The sequence below is a fragment of the Heteronotia binoei genome, chromosome 2 (genome assembly GCF_032191835.1).
Source record: "Heteronotia binoei isolate CCM8104 ecotype False Entrance Well chromosome 2, APGP_CSIRO_Hbin_v1, whole genome shotgun sequence".
Taxonomy (NCBI): domain Eukaryota; kingdom Metazoa; phylum Chordata; class Lepidosauria; order Squamata; family Gekkonidae; genus Heteronotia; species Heteronotia binoei.
Window position 1 is genome coordinate 75,378,385 of NC_083224.1, and position 15,103 is coordinate 75,393,487.

The window sequence follows — 15,103 nt, forward strand, 5'->3', positions numbered from 1 at the left end:
AACTGAGATAAGATCCAAAGCAACTATTAGATCAAACACAGCTACTTGCATTTTCTATGTGCTCTGAAATTAAGGGCACTGGTGTAAATTTAGGTGTCAGTAGTTGAAATCTCCACAAAAGAAGCAAGCTGGCTTGTCTTGCATGATCTACTCCTCCATTCCTCTTCTTGTTGTTAATATCCCCACTGTCTACTGATGTGATTAAATTCTGAAAACAAGACTGCCAGGGAAGAGGAGGCCCTGTGTAAAAGTATTCATGGAAGAGGTTCTAGGCATGAGGAACTACAAAAGAGAAAACAATAAACACATATGCCACAGTAGTGTGATTCAGAAAATTCTATGAGCTAATAGGTAGTTAACAGGCCAATCTTATTCATGTTTACTCAGAACACAATCTCATCATGATGAATGGCATTTCTTCCAAAGGACTGCAGCCTTAGGCTCTTCCCTTAACAAGCTTCTTGTAGAAACACCCACCCCACCCTGAATAATGTTCAATGTTCAGCCAACTAGTTCAAATGTATTTGCGTTTATGCTCATTCCTTTTTCAAAAGCATTTAAAGTCTTCATATAGATTCATTTTAAGGCTGAAAGGTTCCCTGTGCAAGCACCAGTCGTTTCCAACTCTGGGGTGACATTGCTTTCACAACGTTTTCACGGCAGACTTTTTACGGGGTGGTTTGCCATTGCCTTCCCCAGTCTTTTACACTTTCCCCCCCAGCAAGCTGGGTATTCATTTTACGGACCTCGGAAGGATGGAAGGCTGAGCCAGCTACCTGAATCCAGCTTCCACCAGAATCGAACTCAGGTTGTGAGCAGAGAGTTCAGACCACGGTACTGCAGTACTGCTGCTTTACCACTCTGTGCCATGGGGCCACTGAACTTAATTTAATTATTTATATACATTTGAATACACTGTGGAATTGACCTCTTTAAGAAACACTTTTATTTAGCACATTAGTTCTTGCAAAGTTAATTTTATCATACTTACCAGTAATACTGTAGAATACCTTGATTTCCCTTCTGCTGAGCAACAACGGCTTTTTGGCTGGAGATACAGGGTTATATGTAATAATGAGCTATTACTATGTTGAATGAGACAAAGGTTCTAAAATATTTTGTGCTGCAAAAGAGCTTTATTAGTAGTGTAGATCAGAGAAGAGAACAGTTTGACAGAGAACCTACTAGCATAACAATTCTGAATCACTCTGTAACTGGTACTGATACAGTCCCATACATTTATACTTTGCCTATTTTTCTTCTGTTGTGTACTATACGACCCATGTCTGTCCATCTTCCAGCAGAAGCCTAAGGCTGCAATTAGAAGCATGTGGATAGTTTCCTTCTGTGCATGTTCATTTAAGAACTCATTCCTGTTAATTTCAATAATGCTTTCTCCTGAGTAATTGTGGTTTACATGGCAATAGGGGTTTGCCCCAGTACTTGTCAGATGGGTGGGGTGGAGATATCATTCTAATGCAATGTTCGAAGTCCCCCAGAATACATACCAAATTTAAACTGCAAAATTTAAGAACATTTATTCTAATAAAATTCCTTTAATTATGTAGAATGTAATGGTAATCAACTCAGGTTCAGAGTCAACAGTTTACAGCTGTAATGCATAGTTTGTGTCTGTGTGCATGCAATTAAATATAATACTGTATTGTTATGCATGTTAAATTTGTTTTGGATCTTATATAAGCCAAAGGAAGATGTTAATTTATTTAAAATATTTATATAAGCCTATTTACTGTTTTGTTTTGACAGTGGCTTCTTTATCCATTGCACGCCATTAGAACGGGGTGTTAGTACCGGGGTTAGAAAGTCAGACAAGGAATAGGGCCAAGACCTGGTTCAAATGCCTACTCCTTTTAGCTAACTGGGAGACTTATGAACCTAACCCGCCTCGCAGGATTGTTGTGACGATAAAACAGAGGAGCGGAGAACCACGTAAGTCGTTGTTCTGAGCTTTTCGAAGGAAAGAGACCATTAAAATGTCAGGTATATAAAATGTTTAACTATATACCTTAAACAGTAACGTGCGAACAATCCAACTCCGTGTATAATCAGGCTCCTCAGGGAGCTATCCTAATTAAATGCGTGCGCGGATTTGCAGCTGTGTAATGACAAGTTACAGTAGGTCACACTTCCAAGGAATGTTCCCTCCAGTCAGGCTGCACCGCGTGTCTTTGAAGGGGGCTTGTTACGGGGCGGGCGGTGTGTCCGCACCTTCCTAAACGCTTCCCCCTGAGAAAACCCCAGCCACCTGCTTCCAATCAGGAGGGGAGCAACCAATCGCGCCTGGGGACTGGGCCGCTTGCCCCTTTCGGCTGCTTCCCTGCGACTGCTCGCGGTCAGAAATAGGGATCAACACAGCTTCGCAGGATCAGCTTCACTCCTCCCTGCACCTCCAGCGACGCATGCGCTCTGGATTTTGGTGATTTAAAAAGCGGCAGAGGGAGAGGCGCTGGCTGGGACTGACTGTCCACGAACTCTCTCCTCACCGCGGTGGCCGAAAGGAAGACGTGCAGCCACAGCGGCGCTCGGGAGCGAGACGTGCGGGTTGCTGCGCCCTTTTCCCCAGGTATCACGCGGGAGCAAGCCCGGCGGTCTGCCCTTTGCGCGGTATCCATTTGCACGGGGTTGTTTAAGGTTAGGTGCCTCATGCACTGAAACGTAGATGCTTCCTTTCCCACCCCCACTCCCCCGGTGAAATGGAAGCGGACGGAGGTGATTTCCGAAGCGAGCCACGCCTCCTCCCTCGCCAGCCCTTAGCCGGTCCATGTGGGCTTCTGGTACTTCAGTCTGCCTGGGTGGGAAGGGACGGAGGCAGACGGGCGCCCCGCGACTCCTCTTTCGGCTGACTGCTCTGCTGCTTTTGGCGGAGGGGGGCAGCGTTTGAAGCAGGGCGACGCTGCGCCTGCTCGGCAGCAGGACTCCAAAAGTTACCTTGCTTTGCTTGAACATCATCCTGCCGGCGCTCTTCTTTCTCTCCCTCCTCCCCACCTCCGACGTCTCTCTTTTGGAAAATGTTCCTTGGGTTTTCGCCTCCGGAAAGGGGGAGGAATGAGTCAGCCGGTTAATCACCGGTGTGTTTATTTTGGTTGACTTGCGGCAAAGCTGCTCCGCTGACCAACCTGCGAAAGAGTCCTCGCTTTGCTATTCCCAATTTCCTGGTTGCCGTAACTTGGAGCGTGTTGTGCTTAAGGGACTTCGTTACAGCCGGGAGATGTCGCCGATGAATGACTGCTGTTACTGTTGACTTTTTAATAAGCGCCAGTCGACTCGTGGGCGAAAGAAATAGCCTTGATTGGAAAGAGGCGAGCGAACGCTCTGCTGCTTTTCCAGAAACTGTCTTTCCTTGTCTAGATATGCTGTTATAGCCTCTAAATCTAAATAAGTTTTCTGCATTAATTCTGTCTCTGCTGAAGCTGGTGAAATGCTCTAAACACAGTAGGTATTTGCAGGACATTTTTTGTAGAAAAAACCCAGCAGGAACTCATTTACATATTAGGCCACATTCCCTGCTCACCATTGTTTCAGTTAGGGGTATTTTTGTAGAAAAAGCCCAGTAGGAATTCATTTACATATTAGGTCAAACCCCTGACACTAAGCCAGCTGGAACTGCCTTCCTGCTCAAAAAAGCCCTAGGTATTTGATATAGACCAGTTGCTGGCTGGCCTATATAATCCAAACAAAAATGTTTTTGACTAGTCTTCCTGTGCTTGGGGAGAGACCACTGTTTGCTCCCTCCCCCCTTTAGCAAAGGACCCTTTTCCACAACTGGCACAACAAGGGGCTGCACCTCTTAAAGCTTCTGGCAACTTGCTGGTAGGCGGCAGGACAGTCAGATGAAGAGCTCTCCCTGGATGACTGAAGCAGAGTTGGGTGTAGTTGGCTAATTTAGTGTGGTGGGCATGCTGGGTTAATCTGCATTTGGGGAATTAGATACTCAAAGAATGGTTGATGAAAGAAATGACCAGATAAAGGGGTTAAGTTCAGTAAACATCCTGCTATAGAAAAACATGGCGTGTTGGGGAAGTAATTTGGCCCTTCTCTGTAGGTGCTCATCAGTGCTTCTCTAAATACAAAGCTCTATTGAAGGTTTCATGAAGTCCATAAACAAACTGTTGCACAGATCAGTCAACTTGCTATTTGAGTCACTTTCTTGGTAGTCAATAATATTTGCATTCTGTATAGACAACTGTTCATCATAGACAGCAAGAAAGCCTTGATCAGCTCTGCCTGCTTGGGGAAAAATTCAACTGGCAGAAATCAATCCAATAAAGCAGTTGCCTTAATGCCCCCTTCCCCAGCTGTAGGCAGCCTTTAAAACATGAAATTAATGGCTTCTGGAAGCACTAAGCTCCTAGGATAAAGTAGGATATAGCCCCAGTGTTTTAGTTTGGTTTATCTGTAATAAGGAGCACTTTCTAAGCCAAGCATACAGGAGTGACTTAGTGCTATGATAACAGAAGGTGCAAATATTTGCGATAGGAGCAAACTGAAGGCTTTCAAAAATGTCCAGCTGTGCACTCAGTGTGCTGATGTTGTATCTGAGCACCCTCATAAAATTCCATACCACTATTAAATTCTTGGAAACCTCAACAATTTGAGTGATGACTCTGCTTCCTTCATTCCTAATGCATTTCAAAAGGTTGCCAATTGCTGCAATAAAAGGAAACTCAGGTATGCCACATGAGCATCCCTTTTGAGTTACTTAGTACAGTTCTGTAGTACTACCAGATGACTTTTGTTTAGATTCTGTGATAATATGCAGGGAGAGTAGTTCCCACTGGAATAATCTCCAATAGGATGGGAAAAGTGTCTCTGAAGAAGCCTGAACTACTCTGCCTGTCATAATGGCCATATCTTGTGTCTAGCAGTGCTTTACAAACCAGCTTTAGGACTTAGCCCTCAGTAGGATGGGAAGGGTGTCTCCGGGAAGGGTATCTCTGAAGAAGTTTGAAGTACTCTGCCTGCCAACATGGCCATATCTTGTGTCTAATGGTGCTTTACAGACCAGCTTTAGAACTCATCCCTCAAACTTCTTAGGTTATTAAAGAGACCTGACCCCAGGACCACTCAGATATGTTGGCACCATGGGTGCTAGAAATGGACGGTGCCAGGGAGGAATGGGGCTTACTGTCATCCATGCTGCCTCTGGAGCCAACATAATGTTACACTGGCAAAAGCACCAGTGAAGTGCTTCTGTTTAAGGAAATGGAAGCAAAAGAGCCCCCATACCTGCCTCCCATCATGCCTACATGACGGTAGTGCAGTTTAGAATTGTGGGTAAGCCTACAGGCCATTGCAGCTCTTTCAAGTATATATAAACCCCAGCCAGAACTAGGCATCTCAGGTATGCTAAGCCTGTGCTGTTTCACAGCACCTTTCTCTGTGGTCTTTCCTTCTCTGATGTCTGTATGGTTGGCTTCAATATTGGGGTCACTGAGGATTTCATATACTCTATGGTCAGGGTGCCCAACCTTTTTGAGTCTGTGAGTACCTTGGGAATTTTGAGAGAGTATGGTGAGCATCACCCTGAAATGGCTTCTGCAGGAGATGAGCTCAAACCTCCCTCCTTATGTTGCAAAAGAATCACAGAAGGGGAATAAAAAGAAATGAATGAAAACCTGAGGTGGGGGAAGAAGGGAGAAAAAGTGGAACAAAAAGGAGAGCCTGAAAGGGGGGGGGAGTACAAGGGGAGGTTACCAGCCCTCCTGACCCTCCAGCAGTTTGGGCTGCTGTTGCAGACATGGGAAGTCTTTTAATTTGAATGAGGGCAGTCAGTAACAAGCCCTGCCTTACAATGGCCCTGTCCATTTTTTGAAATGCTTAGGTGGTGGGAGTCTCATTGGGGAACCCTGCTCTATGGTATTTTTTTTTCTTGTTTGCCCGGTTGGCTGTGTAGTTAGAACAAGAGTCTCCAGGCTTGTTGAGTTTGTGGGAACTGAGAAACAGCACCGCCCCCCTCCCCCCTCCAAGAATTGAGCCTTGCGAATGGCATGGCCAACCACAACAGGGCTGCTGTGGGCTTGGGGCAAATCACAAAATGTTGGAAGGCCTCACATTGACCCCAGTTTATGTGGGGCGTGAAGCATTAGTTCTAGACCCACCTTGTCCTTGCTGGTCAAAATGTGAGTTTTGCCTTATTCCTAACTTGGTGGGACTCAACCTCCCCTCCATTTATTACTCAAGTACTTTCCTCCAATGAGTTATGTGTATGTGTGTGAGAGAGATAGGAACATAACTGTCGAATATAATAAATGTGTCCATCAGAACCTTGAAGACCTTTGATTTCACTTTAATAGAACTGTACGTTTTATATTGTTTTTACTATGTTATCTGCCCTGAGCCTGTATTTGGGAAAGGGCAGAATTTAAATATCCTAAAATCAGTCAATCAATAAACTGCCTAGAAGCAGCATGAGCAGGGAACTTGTGTTTTAATTGAACAAATGGGATGGTCACAGTGTTGCTTGTAGTTGCTTAAAATGGATTATCTTACAAGTAACCATGTTCATCTTTATGCGTCATAGATGCCATTTTCCTTGTACTGGTTACTCCAGCAACCATTGCACTGCCTCTCGTGCATGCTATCTTGTTCTCTAGTCTTCTGTATCTGCAAGATCCTGATTCTTGCACTAGGGCTGCCATCCTCCAGGTGAGGCCTGGAGTGCTCCTGGAATTACAACTGATCTCCAAACTGTGGGGATCAATTCCCCTGGAGAAAATGACAGGTTTGAAAGGTGGACTCAATGGCACTGCATCCCTGCTGAGTTCCCTCGCTCAACTCTGCCCTTCCCAGGCACCACCCCTAAGTCTCTATTAATTTCCCAAACCAGAGTTGCCAACCCTATTATCCTGCATCCAAAATAAAATAATTTGCCCAGTTGACTTGTATTATAAAACTTGGGAGTTTTCTGATTCCTGCATTAAAGCTTTTCTTTGGCATCCTAGACCCCCTAATTATAAGTGTTTACATAAGGCTGGCTTCTCATGGCGTCCTGATGTGTTTTGACACGTGAGGCTTAACTTGGTCTACATTATACCTAAAACTTTAGCTATGCTGTAAATTGTGTTTCTGTTTGCAATTAAAACATTCACAGGACACAAGAGGCTGTTACAGAGTCAGAGGAGTGGCGGAAGCCTTCGCTTGTATGGTTTATGCATTACCCAAATCTCTATATATGTAAATGAACGGAAGTTGGCCTCTTTTCTGCTCTATTACAGTAATTATGTTTAGGTTGACAATACAGCCTTATACAATGCCTGGCTTTTGATCAATGCTATTAGGCAAAGCACAAACCCAGAATCTCTATCAAGAACTACTTTGCAAGATGAGATTACCAAAATGATTAGGAGGCTTGTTTTACCTTCCTGGATGGTATTTTCTTTCAATGCCAGCAAGATCTCCAGGTACAGAATTCAGTATTTTTCAGACAATTGCTCTTCATTGTAGTTTAATCTAGTTTGTGGTCTGATCCAAAGGTTAGTTTGAGACCTGAGAGGTAAGCTTGAAGAATAGTTGTGTACTTGTGAAAGTTTGTATTAAAATGTCACTCTCTGTAGTGCCCCACCTTAATTGTGATTCATTCAGGATTTCTCTGCATAACATTTTAAAGGACAAATTTACCCACAAGTTTTCTCCGTTCTTCCTTGCTGGACTGGTACAATGCCTGGGTTTAGATCTCATAGAGCAAAGTAAACATTCATTTGTTCCAGGCCTTTTAACCAAGGTATTAATGTCACTTATGACTATTTCTAAGCTGATCCGGAAGTAGAATAGGATATGCCTGTAAGGCTGCAGTGTAGCAAAGAAAGGAGCAAGGGTGCCTTATTGGTGGCAAAATCCCTGACCCTAGAAACAGTGTGTATGAAAGGTAATGGAAAAGTTGCTTTACAACTTCTGGTGTTAAAACTGAAATAAGGAAGATCTAAGTAGATTTATCCTTTAGTGGCTTGATATGCTCTGTACAGGTCACAGTTGTTGGGGCTTGCTTTTGTAATGAGCTGCAGCATTTCCAGTTTGGGACTGGGAAGGATGCCTAAGCTTCAGGGCTGTGAAGTCTTGACCAGCTTGGTGAACTGGAGTCCAGGCTGCTATGGAACTACCCAATAAATCTTTCTGTTTTCTCTCCTAGGAGGTCCTTCGAACTTGTGGCACCTTTATTATTTTTTTCTGTCCAAATATAAGTCAGTTCCTGTTTAAAGTCTGAAAATATTTATTTTAACATTTTGCCAGTTGGAATATGAGAGGATGCAGGCCCTGCGAAAATAAAAAGCTGAATAGAGGAACACAGCTCAAGTAGCATTTTTTGTTTGGGTTGGGGAGGCAGAGTGAAGAATGGAATATGTTCTGAAGCAGGCAGGTGCCAAATCTGCAGACAGTACAAAATAATCTATTTAAAAGCCCATGTTGTGGCTCTCATTTACTCATAAAAGACAGCCCTCTATTTGTCCATAGGGTTCCATATTTTGGGGGTACAAGATTGACATCCACTAGGAGCAGAACATTTTCTCAAATTTGCCCTTTCTGGGCAAAATTATTGCGAGGGCTGTGGCGTTGCAGTTGCAGGACTTCTTGGAGGACGCTTCCACCTTGGACCCATGCCAGTCCGGCTTTCGCCCGGGCCATGGGACGGAAACAGTCTTGGTCGCCCCTCATGGATGACCTCCGACGGCAACTGGATCGGGGCGGCTCGGCAGTATTGCTGCTGCTCGACCTGTCGGCTGCGTTCGACGTGGTCGATCATCGGCTGCTGACCCGCTGCCTCGCCGACGCAGGAATTCGGGGGCTAGCCTTACAGTGGCTCTCCTCCTTCCTCGAAAATCGGGGACAAAGGGTGGCAATTGGGGGGAAGCTGCCTCAGAGACACCCACTCTACTGTGGGGTGCCTCAGGGGGCAGTTCTCTCCCCGATACTGTTGAATATCTTTATGCGCCCCCTTGCCCAGATTGCACGGAGGTATGGGCTTGGCTGTCATCAGTATGCTGATGATACCCAGCTCTATCTATTGATGGAAGGCCGGACTGGCGATGTCCCTATAAATTTGGACCGGGCGTTACAAGCCGTGGCTGGCTGGCTCAGGCTGAGTGGGCTGAAGTTGAATCCAATGAAGACTGAGGTCCTTTGCGTGGGCCGGGGCAGACCGGGAGGAGAGATCATTCTGCCGGCTTTTGACGGTGCGCCACTGATACCAGTACGCAGGGTCAAGAGCTTGGGAGTGCTACTGGAATCCTCGCTATCAATGGAGGCCCAGTTAGCCGCCACTGCTAGATCCGCCTTCTTTCATCTCAAGAGGGCGAGGCAGTTGGCTCCCTTCTTGGAACGCGATGACCTAGCAACTGTGATCCACGCAACGGTCACCTCAAGACTAGACTACTGCAATGCCCTCTACATGGGACTGCCCTTGTGTCGAACACGGAAACTTCAGGTAGTGCAGAATGCGGCGGCCAGGCTGTTGGTGGGACTACCTCGATGGGAACATGTACGGCCTGGGCTGCGGGATCTGCATTGGCTCCCGGTCGTTTACCGTGTTCGCTGTAAGGTGCTGGTTATTACCTTTAAAGCCCTATATGGCCGAGGACCTGCCTACCTTAGGGACCGCCTCTCCCCATATGTTCCCCGGAGAGCACTGAGATCTAGCTCCCAAAACCTCTTACAAATCCCTGGGCCAAGAGAGGCTAGACTGAAGACAACCAGGGAGCAAGCCTTTTCAGCAATGGCCCCTCGATGGTGGAACCAACTTCCAGAGATGGTGCGAGCCCTGCGGGACTTGAATCAGTTCCGCAGGGCTTGTAAAACCTTTCTCTTTCAGCTCGCATTTAAGTCAAATTGACTAAATTGTTTTGTAGCCCTAACCATCTTATGCACAACTGTGACTGACAGTAATGATTGTATGACAGTATGTATAATTGTGATTGATAGTAGTTATAGCACCTGTTTTATCTATTTTAATTAATTTATGTAATTGAACTGTATTTTAAATCATTGTTTATCTTGTATTTTATCTAAATCTTGGCATGCCATGTCTGTGAGCCGCCCTGAGCCCGCCTTTGGTGGGGGGGGGGGCAGGATATAAGAATAAAACTTACTTACTTACTTTTCAGTCACCACCCCAATGTTGTGGAATGCTCTCACAAAGAAATGGTTAATTTGACCTCATCATTTGCTTCCATTTGGTTTGTTCATCCATGCTTTTTAAAATATGCCTTTTCTTTTGGACACTGACTTATTCTTGATTGAATTTGCTATGGCTGATAGTTTTAAAAAAAAAATCGTGCATAAATGGGGCAATAGAAAAGTAGTACAAAATGCTGGAATGAAATAATTCTCCAGGGGGGAAAAACATTCAAGGTTGATAAAGCTGGTTCTTTGAGACAGGGTATTGACCTTTTCTCTCTAGGAAAAAAAGTCTGTTGCAGCTGTTTACAGTCAGAATCACCTGCTCTGGGTCTGACTTGAATCAACCATGCAGTGAACAGAATCATGCTGACTTCAATGAACTACAAGAGATTTCTGAATGAAGAGCTGTGCGGATTTCATAAAAACCTGCCAAGAAGCTGCTTTTGATATATATATATATATATATATATATATATATATATATATATATATATATATATATATATATATATATATATATATATATAATATGTTCTCCCCCACCCCATTCTGGAATGTTTTAAAAATCATTGTAACCCACCTTGAGTTCTCTTTAGGAGAAAGGGGGGGGGCTACAAATATCTTTTAAAAGTCGCAGCTAAACTGAGCTTGTGATGAAGGATCCTCCATTGTTTCCAGAGAACTAAAGTCAAACCAGACAATCTCTACAGTAGAAACTGAAGGTGGGAGGGAATTTTTGCAAGCCCAGCAGAACCAGTGCAATGTACAGTGCCCTGCAAACCCAGTACTTTTTGTTCATAATATTAACAAAGGTTTGCTACTGTACTACTCTTAAATACATTCTGTCACAAAATGGGATAGGGATGAGAAAGTCTTGATACCAAGAAGTGAAAATCAAGTAGGGAGGAGGAGACATGGAAAAACTGGGTGAAGGGAAGTTGAAATGATGAGAAACATGCAGGAAAGAGGGAGAGAAATTAAGAAAGGTTGTTTCATCTTGCTGGAACATCCTAACTATTGCTTTGTAAGATCTGGCTGAGCTGGGTGCAAGGAATGAAAAAGAGAAAGGCTAGACTATTGGAGAAAATGACCTGCAGACTGCCAATTACTGAAGCAGTTATTAGTGTAGTAGCTTGGTGGTACAGTCTGTTAAGAAAGTTTGCTTCAGTCTTGGAGAAAGGGAAGTCTAGCTCGGTGTTTCCCATTAGCAGGGTCGTGACCCGGTACTGGGCCACGGAAGCCTCAGTACTGGGTCACAAGAAAAGCCAAAGCTAGCCCCAGCAAAGCCTGAACTCCGCCTGGCTTCCTTCCTTCCCCGTCTCTGTGTTGGGCAGAGAGGAGCTGGACTGCCTCTCCTTCCTTCTCCCCCGCTCTGTGTTCGAAAGAAAAGCTAAAGTCCACTGGCACGTTAGACCCATAAAATGTTCTTCAAGATATGAGCTTTCATGTGCCTTGCAGTATTTTCTTTTGGGGAGATCTTCCTGGGAGGCCTGGGCGGCAAAGAAGGGGGGGATGTTTTTTTCAGCCAGGAAGGGTGGGGAGTGGGCATTCCAGAATTTTTTTTTTACCAAATGACCCCTGAGCAGAATTGTTGCAGGCTAGGGTAATCTGATGGTGAGTAAGGCTCTTTTCTTTCTCTTTCTTTCTTTCTTTCTTTCTTTCTTTCTTTCTTTCTTTCTTTCTTTCTTTCTTTCTTTCTTTCTTTCTTTCTTTCTTTCTTTCTTTCTTTCTTTCTTTCTTTCTTTCTTTCTTTCCCTGCAAGTGTTGCTCTTTCTGTATTCTTGGTGCTGGCAGGGAGGAAAGCAACAGTGGGAGGGCTTCTAGTGCCCTGGCCCCACAGGTGGACATTTTGGTGCTTTTTAAGCATTGTGTGAGAGAATTTTAGACTCGATGGTCCACTAGCCTGATCCAACATGGCTTCTCTTATGTTCTTTCTTTCCATGTCTTTCTTTTCATTTCCTTTCCTTACATTTCATTCTTTCCCTTTCTTTCCTTCCATTTATACTGGATGAAACTTTTCTGTTCATCATACTGTTGTTGCAGACATAGGAGCTCTGCCATTTAAAAGTTGGCACCCCCGATTATAGCCAGCTGGCCTTTCTATGAGATTTCTGTGTGAGTGAGTGAGTAAGTATGGGGCAGAAATAGATTATTGGAGATTACTGGTGTATATCTCAACAGCACTGGAAGTGATGGTACTATGAACTTGGCACCATTTTACTGGTCCTGCTTTTAACAGCTGTCTGACACCAAAATTAAACTCCTGACTATAGATATTAAAAAGAATGAAATAAATTCACTGGCTAAATATCTGCATTGTTTTTAAAGGCATGGGAAACACAGCCAGTAAAAAACTGCAAGCCCCTCATAAATATCCTTTTTGGGATAACTGCAGAAAAGCTTATATGAACTGCATATAATTTGAAATTCATTAATTGCAGTAGAGTTCTCTGCTACCTTTCACAACAATTCCCAGTGTTTCAGCCAAAGAAAAGTATGAAAAATAGCTGTCAAAATATTTTCTTGAAGCCAAGCAAGCTTGGTTGTAGCTGGAGGCAATGTTCCAGTAGTAGCAGCTGAAGGGAAGGGCCCACTAAATGTGTCAGCATATTTTGAGGTAGAGCAGCTGCCAGGGCCCAGTGTGGGTGGTACACAGTGCTGGCATTCCTCATGGCAATGGCAACAGCACTCCCACCTGCATACACTGGCCAGTGCTGTTGAGGAAGGAGCGTGTAGGTGGTGCAGACAATTGAACATAGGCATTAGGAGTGCTTGCAAGCTGGAGAAGAACACACAAACAGGTGCATGCCGGTGTGGAAAGAGAGGACCCTGGGAATGCCCACTGTCCACCTCCATTTTGGCTCAGCATGAGTTTCAGAGAGATTTTTCTGAAAACAAAGTTACTTCAGAAGAAGAGGCAGGTTTGGGGGAGTGCCCTGGAAATGACATCACATGAAGAGGTGGGGTTTTGGTTCAGTGTGCCCTGGAAGTGACATTACTGGGCCCTTGACCTGGAAGTGACACCATAGGAAATGACATAATTCCTGTCTCCCAGATCCACCTCCAAATTTTAGTGGCCCTCAAAGGAGAAGTGTAAAAATAACTGGGCCACAGGAAAGAAAAGTCTGGGAAACCCTGGTCTAGCTGATCCCAGAGTGCTTTTTGCTGTGCTCAGGCTTCCCTAAACCCCTGGTAGCTGTATTATAAAAATGAAAGACTTTGGCTGAACACTGCACAAGGACTTGCCTTTAAGGGTCTTCCTCGAGTTGCATGTGGGTTGGAGTACACCCTCTGTCTTGCCCTTGGTATGCCACTGATGAAGAGTGCCACTATGCTGCATGGCAGTTTCTCTACATGAAATATTAAGGTCCTGAAAAGTTCACTAGCTCTTCTATATCTGATGAAATGTCGTCAAAATACAGGGGACTCATTTCTTTCACTCCTGCACTATGGCAAGATCATCTGTATTACTAGCTGGCTAGTTCATACAATTGAATTTGTATCCTTTTAGTTTTGACATTTGTAAAGTTTTGAGTCAAAAATCTTGAACTCCAGATGTCAACCCAGTTTGACGGTCAACAACCGCTCTGAAAGACAACTCCTCTCATTTGCGGAAAGCTGGTCTCTTTATTTGAGAGAAAGATGAATTTCCTTTTTCTGGCAGCAATTTTCTTTCCTTGTCTTTTGACATTAGTTGTTGAGTCTTGCCCAGGATAGCTTTAGAATTTATTTCCAAAGCTGTGTTGTTGTTTGTGTGTGTGTGTATGATAGCTCAGCTGTCCGTTTTCTGGCAGCTAAATGCTGGTTCGCCCCACAAAGATGCCAACAGATTGCCTCAGGGAGGCTTTGCCAGCTAATTGTGCAATGGGAGTCAGCTGGGTTTTCAGTTTTGAAATTGTCCTGCTAAGCACTGCAGGGTGGAGGGGTGATGGCTGCACCTGGTATGCAAACAGCACACAGGACTTGAGTTGTAGATCAAGATGACTAAGAGGGAGGAGCTCCTTTCTCCTCTATCAAATATAAGAACTACGTGATGGAAGCAACGTTTTCTACAGACCATGTGCACAACAGTCATTAAGGCTGCAGAGAGCCCAGCAGGACTGGTCAAAGTAACATGGCACTTGCTGTGTTCCCTGGAAGAAAGATGGGGATGCACCAGGCCCTTTCCTCATCTTTTGATTCCTATGAACAAATGTTACTGTCCCTCCCGCTCAAAAGCTATTCATCATTGCCCTCCTACTCTGCTGACATCAGATTATGAAATATGCTGTTCTAACATTTTCTTCCCAGGTCTTAAGAGCCCCCCATTAATCAAGTTGCTTCTGTGCTGGTTCCCATAAGCGTTCTGCTCATAAGCCAGCATGAGACTTTGCTTATGCACATCCCTCAGTTGATTTCTTGGTGCTCAGTTGCTGATTATTAAAGACTTTATGACTTACAGTGAAATGTGTGATCTGTATTTTGGTGCTTCTATTCCACATTTCTCTCCAATAAGGACCAATATTCCTATTGGTTGTATTACTTACACTGTCCAATCCACTTTGAGTCTCAACAAGAAAGGCAGACTGTATATAAACAGGGCTTTTTTTTTTGAAGCAGGAACTCCTTTGCATATTAGGCCACACATCCCTAATGTACCCAGTCCTCCTGGAGCCTTGCAGTAGGCCCTGTACTAAGAGCCATGTAAGCTCTTGGAGGATTGGCTACATCAGGGGTGTGTGGCCTAATATGCAAAGGTGTTCCTGCTACAAAAAAGCCCTGGATATATAATAACAATAATAATAGCAGCTGACAATATCATTCTCAACAATTTTGTGAGGTTAGGCTGAGAGGAAATGATTGGTCCAGGCTTGCCCAGTGAGTTTCTGTGGCAGAGTTGGGACTTAAACTTGGCTTGAACTGGGGAGGGGGGGGGGTTTGAACCCAGATCTGCCAAGTCCTAATGTGACACGCAGAATATTTTGAAATGTCT

At 44.4% G+C, this 15,103-nt stretch overlaps 1 protein-coding gene across 2 annotated transcripts in view; it reads left to right on the top strand.

The window, feature by feature from the left end:
* The first annotated feature begins 2,383 nt into the window (after positions 1-2,383).
* SLC45A3 (solute carrier family 45 member 3) overlaps positions 2,384-15,103 on the top strand; it is a 56,364-nt gene continuing 43,644 nt past the window's right edge. Inside the window, exon 1 of one of the 2 annotated variants that reach the window (XM_060231320.1) lies at positions 2,384-2,584. The gene's annotated coding sequence lies outside the window, so the exon portion shown is untranslated. The remainder of the gene's footprint in view (positions 2,585-15,103) is intronic. The other variant, XM_060231319.1, reaches the window with a different exon arrangement.